Here is a 12,080-nt window from a genome sequence, read left to right as displayed (position 1 = left end):
CAGTGCTACAATAATTCCTAGTTCCTAAAAAGGCATAGATTATGCTGATACTATTATAATTTTCACCTCTCTTTGTCATTGTTGTTGAGATATATATATATGTATATATATATATTTAATTGTTGTTTGGTTGCTTTGGTTTTGGGGCCATATCCAGGGGTTATATTCAGAGCTCACTCCTGACAGCGCTAAAGAGACCATATACCATGTAAGGGGAGGGGGTTGAACTGGCGTCGGCTACATGCAGGGCAAGAGCCTTACCCGCTGTGTTATCTCTCCCAACCCGTTTTTGTGATTGTGCTCACCAGGGATCACACACACCCAATGGCTACTCGGCATGCCAGGCATCTCACTTCAGGTTGTGGTGTCCCACCATGGGATTCTCTAGAGCGGGTGGCATTACTGACTGTGCTCTACCCTTGCTGGTTGTGATACCTGCCAGGGGTCACTGTGGTGCTCACACGCCTACTCACCAGCCATGGGGCTTCTTGGCCATCAAGCTCAGGAGGGAATATATGCTTTTGTCATAGAGCAGCTGAGCTGCCAGGAGTGCGTGTGGTGGTACCAGGTTGGAACTTTGACCACGCATGTGCCTTGCAAAGGATCTGAGCCACTGAGCTATTCTTCTGGGCCTGCACTTTCCACCAGCCATACAACTGGCATTTCCTTTAAAAGTAGCATCTGTAGGGGGTTAAGGGTGTGTGGGTGTTTGGGTGCGGTTAGAGCATTTGCCTTGCATGCAGCAGACCCAGGTTCAATCCCTGGCACCCCATATGGTCCCCGAGCCTGCCAGGAGTGATCCCTGAGCACAGAGCAAGGAGCAAAACCTGAGCACTCCCAGGGGTGCCCCCTCAAAACAAACAAACAAACAAACAAACAAGCACGGGGCCAGAGAAATCATGCAACAGGCTGGAGCATGTAGAATCTCACATTTGATCTCTGAAGTGTAGTAGTCTGACTGTCACCAGGAGTGATCCAGAAGTAACTTCTGAGCACCGGTGAGTGTAATCCAAAACAGCAACAACAAAAAGTTAACGAACACTATTCCCATTAAAAATGTGAAGTGTGTGTGTATGTGTGTGTGTGTGGGGGGGGTGGGTTACAACAAATGTGGCATACATTGTAGTTGACTTGCATATAAGCCTTATTTTCCTTCAAGACATTGGCATCTCCTTCAAGACAGACATCCCACTTGACTCACTTCACGGGATTTAGCAAAGGCCGGGTCTATCCCAGGAATCAGGTACCTGAGCCTGATTCTCTTTCGAAAAAGTTTATGGATGGATTGGATCAGACGAAGTATGACACCTGCCATCAAAACGACATGCGGGATTTAACGCCGGGTTCCGCACGGCTTGCGCTCCCAGTGCAGGTCTGATGCTGGAGCAGGAGAACGTCCAACTGGGTAGTGATGTCAGGGCCTGCGCTTTTACTTGTACTTAGGAGACCCTGCTGGGGGGCGCGCCCCAGCACCCGTCAGCATCAGCATCATCGGTTCCCCCCACCCCCCACCCCCCGAGTGGTGGAGAATTCTGTGTCTGACTCGTATCAACGGAGCGCGGGCCAGGCAAACGCTGCGTAGACTCGCCTTCCCGGTCCTCCCGGCTGGGGAAGAACCGACACAGCCCCGCCAAGGAGCGCACCGGATTCCAAGGGGCGACAGGGCTACAGAAAGGGGTTGGGAGGACAGGAAGGGACACGCAGGGGGACCCACAGACGACACCGCGGAGGCCTTTCACGGGCTGCGGGCTCGCAGCCCAGTGCTCCCACCGGTCCTGCCCCACACCTGCCCGCGCCTTCGGGGGGCGTGTGGGGTCAGTCCCCGGCCCCCATGTTCCCCGCCCCCCCCAGGCTCGGGGCCGTCCCGGGGCCCTGGGCACTTCACCTGCCCCGCCCCGCGGCCCGGGCCGCACCCCCCCACCCTCACCCCTCCCCGCGCGCCACCGCGGCGCCCCGCCCCAGGCGGGGAGGGTCGCCGCGGCGCTCGGGGTGGACCTGCCAGGTGAGGCGCGGTCACCCCGGCCTCTCACTTCCGCCCAGGTGAGCCAGGGCCGCGCCGGGCCCGCCGGGGCTCCCAGCCGCGCCGCCGCGGGACCAGGTAAAGAAGCCGGGGCGGGGTGGGGGGGGAGCGGGGGGCCCGCCCCCCATCTCCGCCCCCCTCCCGCACCCCGAGGCCGGCGCGCTGCGTGGCCCGCCCTGCCCAGGGGGTGGGGTGCGCACCCGCGCCGGGGGACACACCCCAGTGCCCAGGCCGCCCCGCGTCGCCAGGGCCCCCGCGGCCTCCAATCTCGGCCGCGTCTGGCACCCGGGTCCAGAGCGGGACGGGGGTGTTGGGGAGGTGGGGGGGGTCTCGCCTCCCCGGGGGGCGGCGGCCGAGGTGTCCCCGGCCCCGCAGCCCCGGCCTGGACGCTGCTGGCCCCCGCGCGGTGGACGCGGATCCCGGCGGACGCGGCGGCTCCTGAGCCCCAGCCCGGGAGGGGAAGGTCCAGCTCGCCCCCCGCGCCCCCTCGGAGCCGCGCCGCGCCCCTGCCACCCGCTCCCCTAGACGCGACTTAATCCCCCACCCTAAAAAAATAAATAAATAGAATAAAAGTTCCCTGGGCACCCTGGCTTCGGCCCAGATGGGTCTTGTCACTTGGGATTCCCGGCTCGTTGTTTCCCAGTTCGTCTGCGCCCTGCAGAGAGCGCGGGCCTGTGTCTCTTAAGTTCTTTAGGAGCCACCGAAGTTGTCGCACTAAAGAGAACAAGGGTTTTTTTTGGGGTGGTTTGCTTGTTTTATTTTAATCATTATCATTGGCATTCATTTGGGGGGCCACATTAGGCGGGACTCAGGACTTACTCCTGGCTCAGTGCTCACTCTTGGCGGTGCCCGGAGTCTAACCCGGCTTGACTGATGCAATGGGCCTTGACCCCTGTATCTCGGCACCCCCCCCCCCCCCCGCCGAACCCCAGTATTTTTTAGATGTCTTCCTGAGACCTAAAGGAAGGTGACATTACCTGGAATGGTAATACCACAGTTTTTCTCTTGACTGCCAATCTACTTTTTTTAAAAAAGGAAAAGTGAAGGGGACCCACTTGTAGCATCAGATAAGTGAAGTGAGAACCGGATCTGGCTAAACTCAGCTTGATGTTTCTAGACGGCCACAGCCCTTATAAGGATCATTAAAATTTTAAAATAATTAGAAAGTTAATATCAGAGCTGGGAGGGATTTTATGGGTAGAATTTGCAAACTGGGTTCTGAAGAGATTTTGCCCTAGCTAATTCAGATTCTATTAGCAGTCCCGTAAGAGGAGCTTGGCATCGGAATAATAGTTTTACTTAAAACTGAAAAGAAGTTGTATTAAGCCCTTCTCTCTGCTTAAAGATGCCTTAATGAGTTCATGTCTTTATTGCTATTTTTATTAACTATAAAGTGAACTTACATGCATTGTAGGAAAGTTGCAGAGGACTTTCAGAAGAGGAGCTAAAAGCAAACACACACCCTTTCAGCCATCCGGGAGATGTCATCAACTAATAAATAGCATTGGGTGTTTGTCATCCAGTCAGCATTAATAAAGATAAAGACCCGCTTGTTTTCCCATCGTGGGTTCACTTTTAGAACTTTGAAACTCTGAGACAGTGGTTCAGCCTTCCGTAATCCCTACAATTGCATTTTTTTTTCTTAAAAGCACTTAATAATTAGCTTTACGCTGAACAACCAAGCGGTGTGAACCTACTTGCTTTGTCAATGTTTAACAGAAAACTTTTCAGTGGGGACACCAGAATTGGGTTTCACTTCCAAAGACCTTGGAGTAGAATTGTTGACCAACCGATCCACCTGAGCAGTGCCCCTGTGGTTTTATTATTTTCGTAATTGGGTGTTCATGTGCAGATTTGGGTGCATTTTTTAAAAAAAGAAATGTCTGTTTCCCTTCCTTCTGTTGCTATCATGACAGATCACAGACACTTGCTGGCTGAGCTCAGTGACTGGCTGCCGAGTCCTGGAGATCCCACTTGTGATTTTTCCACATGCGGGTGTGACAAAGGGCAGAGCCTAAAACTCCCTATCTCATGCCTGCAAGGCAGAAGCTGCGGGCAGAGTCTGAGTAGTACCCGGCCCCCTCCCCCGGGCTTTGTTTTATCCTTTCTCTTTTTGAGCCACACCCTATATTGCTCAGTGCTGACTGCTGGTTTGCTGGGGGGATCCTAGGCTTGGGAATTGTGTTCACTGCTGGGGTCCGCACCATGCAAGGCAAACCCCTTAACCCTTGTGCTATCTCTTTTGCCCCTCCCTGGCTGTTTTTTTTTTTACAACCCCCCCCCCCCAGTCACATTTTAGGTCTTGGGGCAAAAATAGGAATTTAGTGCATGTCAGTTCCCTTCCTTGTATTTTTATTTATTATAATGGCTATAAAAAACAAAAGTGATAAACTAGGACCAGAAAGCTAGCTTAATGGACTAGAGAGCTTGCCTTGTTAAACAAGAGGCCGGGGTTTGATTCCTAGCATCACCTGAGTATTGGGGGGTTACCCCCAAGCATCTCAGGGTGTGATCCCCTAAGCAAAAAATATAATAATAATGATTGGATAATGTTCTCCATTTAGCCATTGGACAGATCAATATTGAAGGTGTTTCAATATTTAGAAGTGTGGCACTTTGTTGTTGTTCTGTGTGTGCAACAGTCCAGCCCTTGGAGTTAGGAGACATGGAATTGGTCCCACTTACCATGTGATTCTTGGCCAGATAATTTCCTCAGGTCCTGTTTTCCCATCTGTAAATGATCATGTCGATGAGTTTTAAGTAGGTTGAAATGAAGCAATGTTCAAGTACGTGTCTTGAAAACTATAACCCACTCTCACTTTTTATCCCTGTACTGTTAAATTTAATTCTGATGAAAATTATGGGATATGGGGCCCAAATGGTGGTCCAACGAGTAGGCACTTGCTTTGCACTTGACCAACATGGGTTTGATCCCTTGGTTCACTTCCCTAGCCATGGTCACCAGAGCCTGCCAGGTAGGAGTGATCCCTGAGCACAGAACAAGGAGTAAACCCTGAGCACCTTTGACTATGACCCAGGATAAAACAAACAAACACATTTTTTGGTGGGGGGAGAACTCAATTTTGTGGGTCTTCCCACTGGTAGTTATTTTAATCAAAATCATAGAGTTCATATATACTGGAATACAAGCCTTTGTTAGGAATGCTGAATTGGGATCTTTCTGAAAAGGTGTTGGCTAAATTGTATCATCAATACAGTTAAAACACTTGGATTTTTGACTTTTGGGCAATTGAAATACAGCTAGTCACGATCACGATGTGCTATACATGATGTTGAGGGTTTAGTGTGGCAAAAGTAATCTAAACTATTGCATTCTGTTTAAATATTATTTACTTATTGGATTTGTTTGCATTGGGTTCAGTAAATATATTGCTTAAAATTCTTTTTTTTTTTTTTTTTGCTTTTTGGGTCACACCTGGCGATGCACAGGGATTACTCCTAGTTCTACACTCAGGAATTACTCCTGGCGGTGCTCAGGGGACCATATGGGATGCTGGGATTCGAACCCGGGTTGGCTGCGTGCAAGGCAAACACCCTACCTGCTGTGCTATCGCTCCAGCCCCGCTTAAAATTCATTTTTACCCATCTCTTACCTTTGTTGGACTGGAGCACCGCGGGTAGGGCGTTTGCCTTGCACGAGGCCAACCGGGTTCGATTCCTCCATCCCTCTTGGAGAGCCCAGCAAGCTACCGAGAGTATCCCTCTCGAGAGGCAGAGCCTGGCAAGCTCCCCGTGGCATATTCGATATGCCAAAAACAGTAACAACAAGTCTCACAATGGAGACATTACTGGTGCCCGCTCGAGCAAATCGATGAACAACGGGATGACAGTGCTACAGTGCTTACCTTTGTCATGTGGTTATTAGAAAATCCTAAATGATGTGTGTGACAATTTATTTTTTGATTGAGCAGGTCTGGGTCATGATTCAGAATGACTATGTTTATCCTTAGGTGCCTGAACTCCCAAGTAAGGGACATCCATGAACATTTTGATTGTTTAGTCTTCTGAGAAATGGCAGTTATTAATTACAACATGATCAAAATCTCAGCTAAAATTTATTTGGCTTTTTTGAAAGTTCCCAAACATATAATTTTGATTGAAAAGAGATATGGTTAACTGTGGCTACCATTTGTTAGGTGTTCCACACCGAATACGTTACAGTCCCTTAATTTCCTTTCAGTTTTCAATTTTCATATCTTTTTTGGGAAGTAGGGACCCATATCTGGTGATGTTCAGGATTCCTCTTGGCTCTGCCCTCAGGAATCACTTATGGTTGTGCTCGAGGACCATGTGGGATGTCAGGGATTGAACCCTGGTCAGTGATGTGCAAGTCAAATGCCTTACCTGCTATACCATCTCTCTGGCCCTAATTCTTATTGTCTTTGTTTTACAGTGGAGATAACTGCAGTATAGGGCATTAAACATGTGGTCACAAGAATACAGAGCTGGTCCCTGGACTAGAATGGAAGGCTGTTTCCAAAGTTTATGTAGAGTGTAAGCACTTTCATGTTTTGAGAGTAGATTATTGAACTAACTGATGAAAAAAGGTTGATTTTTGAGGTCAGTATTTAGTTCTCATTTTGTTTTTGTGATCCTTACCAATAGGAAACAATATAACTGCTCACAAAAGGGGGTCAGGGGGCCTATGAATGAGCATGCAAAGGTCAATTGTTGAAAGATAAATTTTCACTATAATTACCTTTATAAAAAAAATTGCAGGGAGGTGCACACCTGGCAGTATTTAGGGCTCACTCCATGCTCTGTGTTCAGGGAGCCAATTATATGCTACTTATATAGTTTTCTTTTTTCTTTTCGGGTCACACCCGGCGATGCCCAGGGATTACTCCTGGCTCTGAACTCAGGAATTACCCCTAGTGGTGCTCAGAGGACCATATGGGATGCTGGGAATCGAACCCGGGTCGGCCACGTGCAAGGCAAACACCCTACCCGCTGTGCTGTCACTCCAGCCCCTGCTACTTATATAGTTAAAGAACCTGTGGAATAGTAAGTTCTGCAGACAGTGATTGTATGTCTTGGGAATTTCAGAGTTGAATTCCAAGTATATTGATTTGCCTGTGCATTTGTGACGTTGCCTTGTGGATTAGTTAGTAAAATCTTTGGACCTTCTTTCCTTCCTGTGGCACCTCTGTCCTACCGGTTGATTCCATGTTGCTCTTGTGTGTGGATCCCCCTGTATATGTGATTTTTCGCCTGTGGCCCTCTGGGAATATGCTGCAAGGGGGTGTGAACATTCCAGGTTGTATGATCCCTTGCTGAGAAACAACCCTCTAATGCTGCTCTTTTTTTTTTTTTTTTTGGCCTTTAAAAATTTTTGTTTATCCTTAAAAAAATAAAAAAAAAATCATCATGAGATAAACATTTATAAGGCTGCCCATGATTGGGTTTCAGTCATACAGTTTTCCAGCACTCATTCTTTAAATAGTGTATATTTCCCACCACCAATGTCCCCAGTTTCCCTCCTGCCAATGCCTCTCCACCCCCACCCCTCCAACCTGCCTCTCCCAGGCATCTTTCCCCCCTCCTCTCTCACTTGCTCATCTTTCTAATGCTGTTCTTAAAGGCACCAAGCCAGCCTGCTGCTCTGTACTTTGGTGCTCTGGATAGGGTGATGATTTTCATGCCCAAGTATGCATCTTTTTTGAGCAGATCGATTTCCATTTTGTTTTCTGTTCCCACTGATGTCATATGACTTTGCACAGAGGGGGCAGGGTGGGGGTTGTGCCCCGACACAGGCAGATCCTATGGGGCTTGTTGCTAGAGTGTCTTCAAAGCTCCAGGACAGAGTGTGGGTGGAGAGAGAGTGGAGCAGAGTGGATGTGGAGGTCTGGGAAACAGACGTTCATTTTCTACTGAAAGTTTGAAATAGTCTCTCTTTTTCAAAGTGACTATCTGTTAAAAGTCATTAATGCCAACCTTTCTTCTTCCCTGAGAACTTTCTCTTTTGTGGCATCTGTATTTCCTGAAAACTTTCTTCTTACTTTTTTTCTTTTCCTTTCCTTTCTTTTTTTAAAAAAAACTGTAATATATTAGGGGGCTGGAGCGACAGCACAGCGGGTAGGGTTTTTGCCTTGCACACAACCGACCCGGGTTTGATTCCCAGCATCCCACATGGTCTCCTGCACCTCTTGGGGTAATTCCTGAGTGCAGAGCTAGGAGTAACCCCTGAGCATCACTGGGTGTGACCCAAAAAAGAAAAAAAATACTGCTATAGTTTAGGTCACATTAACAATAGCATTAATGTTTTTGAGTTTGATGTATACAGTAAACCTTACCACTACCAAAATTTTCGAGAGCCTCCACCAATGTTCTTGTTTCAGTTCATCTCTTCAGTCTCTTCGTAACCTTTTTTGTGTTTACACATACCCAACGGTGCTTAGGGATTACTTCTGGCTCTGTTTGGGGATCACTCCTGACTCTGTGCTCAGGAATTACTCCTGGTAGCATTTCAAGGACTTTTAGCAATGCTGGGGATCAAACCTGGGCCAGCTAGGTGCAAGGCAAGCACCTTCCCCACTGCACTGTCTCCCTGGCCATGTCTTCTTCCTCTTCTCAAAACACTTGGTTTTTTTTTTGAAATTCTAGGAGTTTTCAGTATTTTAAAAAGAATGAAGGTAATGCGGTCTTTAGAGGATAAACTGTTTTGTAGAAAGATCTCATATTACACTTAGTCTCCACCAAAACCAGCTGGTTCTTGATTTAGTGACAGATAAAGTGGACCAGGCTTAGGTAGAAGGTAAACATTCATGAGCAGGGTGTCCAGGGCCAGTTTCCTCTATTTCACAATTTATTCCGGTTGTTTTGAAAGCCACAAGCATGCCAAGCCCTGTGACCCTATTTATGGAGAGATGCTAAGGGCACATGTCTTCAGTGTGGGAATTTTTCAAGAGAAAGTTTGAGGTTGAAACTAATCCTTTTTAAAGAGTCCGAATTCTTAGTCTCCCTCCACCCCACCCTCCTTGCTTATCTATGCTTAGGACAGAGAAATGTTTGTGTGAAAATATTCTAGGTCTTTTTTTTTTTTTAAGTTTTGTCAATCATTTGAGAATGCTACCAACACTAATACGAAAATTAAAGTTTGGGATGTGAGAGATAGTATAGTGCATAGGGCTGTATGCCTTGCATGTGGCTGACTCAGGGTCAGTCCCCAATACTGCCTATGGTCCCCAGAGCACTGCCAGGAATGATCCTTGAGCATCGCCGGTATGGCCCCCAAATAAACAAAAGTAAAACAGTTTCATTTTGTTCATACACAGTAGGTAAATTACAGGCAGCACATAGATTGCATTGATTTTGAATAGTTCAGTGAAAAAAATTAGGTGCTTAGCCAACAAAAAATTCTTTGAAATAATTTAATTTTTAGTTCTGATTTGGACTTATTTTTTTTTCCTTCAGTTGTCATTGTTGCAGTGTCAGGTGACGTACTTGTAGTGCTGGGGACTGAACTCTGAGATGTGGGCCGGTCCCAGGGATTGAACTCTTGGCCTCGTGAGTGCAAGGCAGACGTGCTACCAATGTCTCACATTTCCGGGTCTCTGTTACTAAGTTCTCTGGGGCATCTTTCAGTTTTGATTTCAACATAACCCAGATAGCCAGCATAAGATGGCCTTAGACATTGCCTGTGGTTTGGTTCTGGTTAATACAAATAATCAGGCTCAATCTGGAATTTACACATGTTTCTAAAATTGTGTTACTGTAGTATTTTGATAGTATATTCCTTTTTTGATAGTATATTTCTTTCTTTCTTTCTTTCTTTCTTTCTTTCTTTCTTTCTTTCTTTCTTTCTTTCTTTCTTTCTTTCTTTCTTACATTTGAGTAGTTTAGAAGAGGTGTGGCAGTGAACAGAAACACAAAGCTAGGCCTGCTGTCTTGAATCTGTGTGGCAATCGGTGAGTTATTTGTGGTCCGAGGGCAAATAGAGATTTGACTAGGAGAGATTCTTTTCTATTTAATCAGGACCTGCCAAATGCAGGCTTGAGGACAAAGGCTGAAAGTCAGATACAGCCTGAGCTTTGCTCTCCCACAGAAGTCATCACAACTTGAAGCTGTTCATGGACTCAATTTTTGAATAATTGTGGAAATCCTGACTTCATTTACATTAGTGACATTAGGATGTGCACCTGCCCTGGTTCCATTGAGCTCTGGGGGAATTCCCACTGAGGAGGTCTGCATGTGGTTTAATTGGGACTGGGGTCATTTACTCTATGGTGAGCGTTTGAGTACTGAGGATTGTGGTGACTTCCCTCCACGTTTTAAGATAGAAGTATAAGTTGTCACTTTCAGCTGAATTTCCAACATAGAAGTATGAGGTGTCTTATTATATTCAAGAGAAGAGTCGAAGATGTCTTGGAGATTCTGGTGCATGATTGTGAGTCTGAAAAATGTATTTCTTGGGACACTTAGTTTTCTGTTTGCCTAAATCTGACTTCAGAAGGTTATTTGTGTGTGTGTGTGTGTTGGGGGGAGGGGTGGGGAGGGCCACACACTCAGAATGCTCGGGGCTGTTCCTGACTCTGTGTTCTGGAAGGACCTCTGATGGTGCTTGGGGGATGGCACTAGGATTAGCTGCATGGAAAGCTAGTGCCTTACCTCTTGTACTATCTCTCTAGTCTGGTTAAAAATCTCTTAAGGGCTGGGACCATTGGTGGTGGAAAATGGGCACTGGTGGAGGGATGGGCACTCGACCATTTATGACTGAAACGCAAGCACGAAAGTCTGTAAGTCTGTAAGTCTGTAACTGTACCTCACGGTGATTCACTAATAAAATAAAACAAAACACCCAACCCTTTTTTTTTGCTTTTTGGGTCACACCTGGCAACACACAGGGGTTACTCCTGGCTCTGCACTCAGGAATTACCCCTGGCGCTGCTCAGGGGACCGTATGGGATTCTGGGAATCGAACCCGGGTCGGCCGCGTGCAAGGTAAACGCCCTACCCGCTGTGCTACCACTCCAGCCCCACACCCAACCCTTTTAAAGGAAGTTTCCTCTACCTGCACTGTAGCACTGTAGCACTGTCTTCCCTTTGTTCATCGATTTGCTCGAGCAGGCACTAGTACCGTCTCCATTGTGAGACTTGTTGTTACTGTTTTTGGCATATTGAATACACCACGGGTAGCTTGCCAGGCTCTACCGTGCGGGCGGGATACTTTCGGTAGCTTGCCGGGCTCTCCAAGAAGGATGGAGGAATCGAACCCGGGTCGGCCGCGTGCAAGGCAAACGCCCTACCCGCTGTGCTATCACTCCAGTTCTTCCTCTACTACCAACGTAAATCAAATTTAAAGTTCTGTTTCCATATTAGCTTCTCTCAGGTATTCAATTAACTGGATGATGGCTAAGGACATGAGTGTTTTTAAAAAATCCACACTATTATGATAATTTCCTTCAGTCAAATCCTACAGTGAGCCAGACAAAAGACACTCATGGCATAAACTGCCTGGATCTGTGATGGAGTGGGAGCTAATAATGAGCATCACGGACTTCTCTGTCCGGAGATGCAGCTGCGGGGACCGCCGTGGGCAGCGTCTTGCTGACCTCTCATTGGTCTGTTTGCAAGTTAGCTTAGCTCTACCCAGTTCAAACAAACTTGAAATGCCTTGCAGCTAACCCTTACTTTCTTCTCCTGGTCACATAAGTCAAAGTTGTTGTTATGTATTTTTTCAGTCCTGATGATGTTGTTCCGTTATGATAATTTTACATCGTTTCAACAAATACATGGAGATTGTTGAAGACCCTAAGTGAGTGAGAACAGTTTTCATTTAGCCTGTATAGTATATGCTGGTTGTACTGCTATAGAATTATTTGCATTTCTTTCTCCTGTTCTCCTCGACCCTTTGGGCTCCCCATAGTTATTTTTCCATGGATGTAGTTTAATATGTTTGAGTCAGAGAATTAGAGGGCTAAATAGTTTCTCCTATCGCCTTTATCAAGCAATACTTTATTTTGTCCAATATTTTGGACTGGGGCCAGAGCAATAGTATGACAGATAGAATGTTTGCCCTACATGCGACTGACCTGGGTTT

At 47.0% G+C, this 12,080-nt stretch overlaps 1 protein-coding gene across 3 annotated transcripts in view; it reads left to right on the top strand.

Moving 5' to 3' along the window:
• The first annotated feature begins 1,959 nt into the window (after positions 1-1,959).
• The window catches only part of PATJ (PATJ crumbs cell polarity complex component), a 370,230-nt gene continuing 360,109 nt past the window's right edge, over positions 1,960-12,080 (top strand). For all 3 annotated transcript variants that reach the window (XM_055139113.1, XM_055139112.1, XM_055139111.1), the window contains exon 1: positions 1,960-2,098. The gene's annotated coding sequence lies outside the window, so the exon portion shown is untranslated. The remainder of the gene's footprint in view (positions 2,099-12,080) is intronic.

Source organism: Sorex araneus, chromosome 5 (assembly GCF_027595985.1).
Source record: "Sorex araneus isolate mSorAra2 chromosome 5, mSorAra2.pri, whole genome shotgun sequence".
Lineage (NCBI taxonomy): Eukaryota > Metazoa > Chordata > Mammalia > Eulipotyphla > Soricidae > Sorex > Sorex araneus.
The sequence above is the reverse complement of the archived record's forward strand: the minus strand, read 5'-3'. Positions and strand labels throughout refer to the sequence as shown.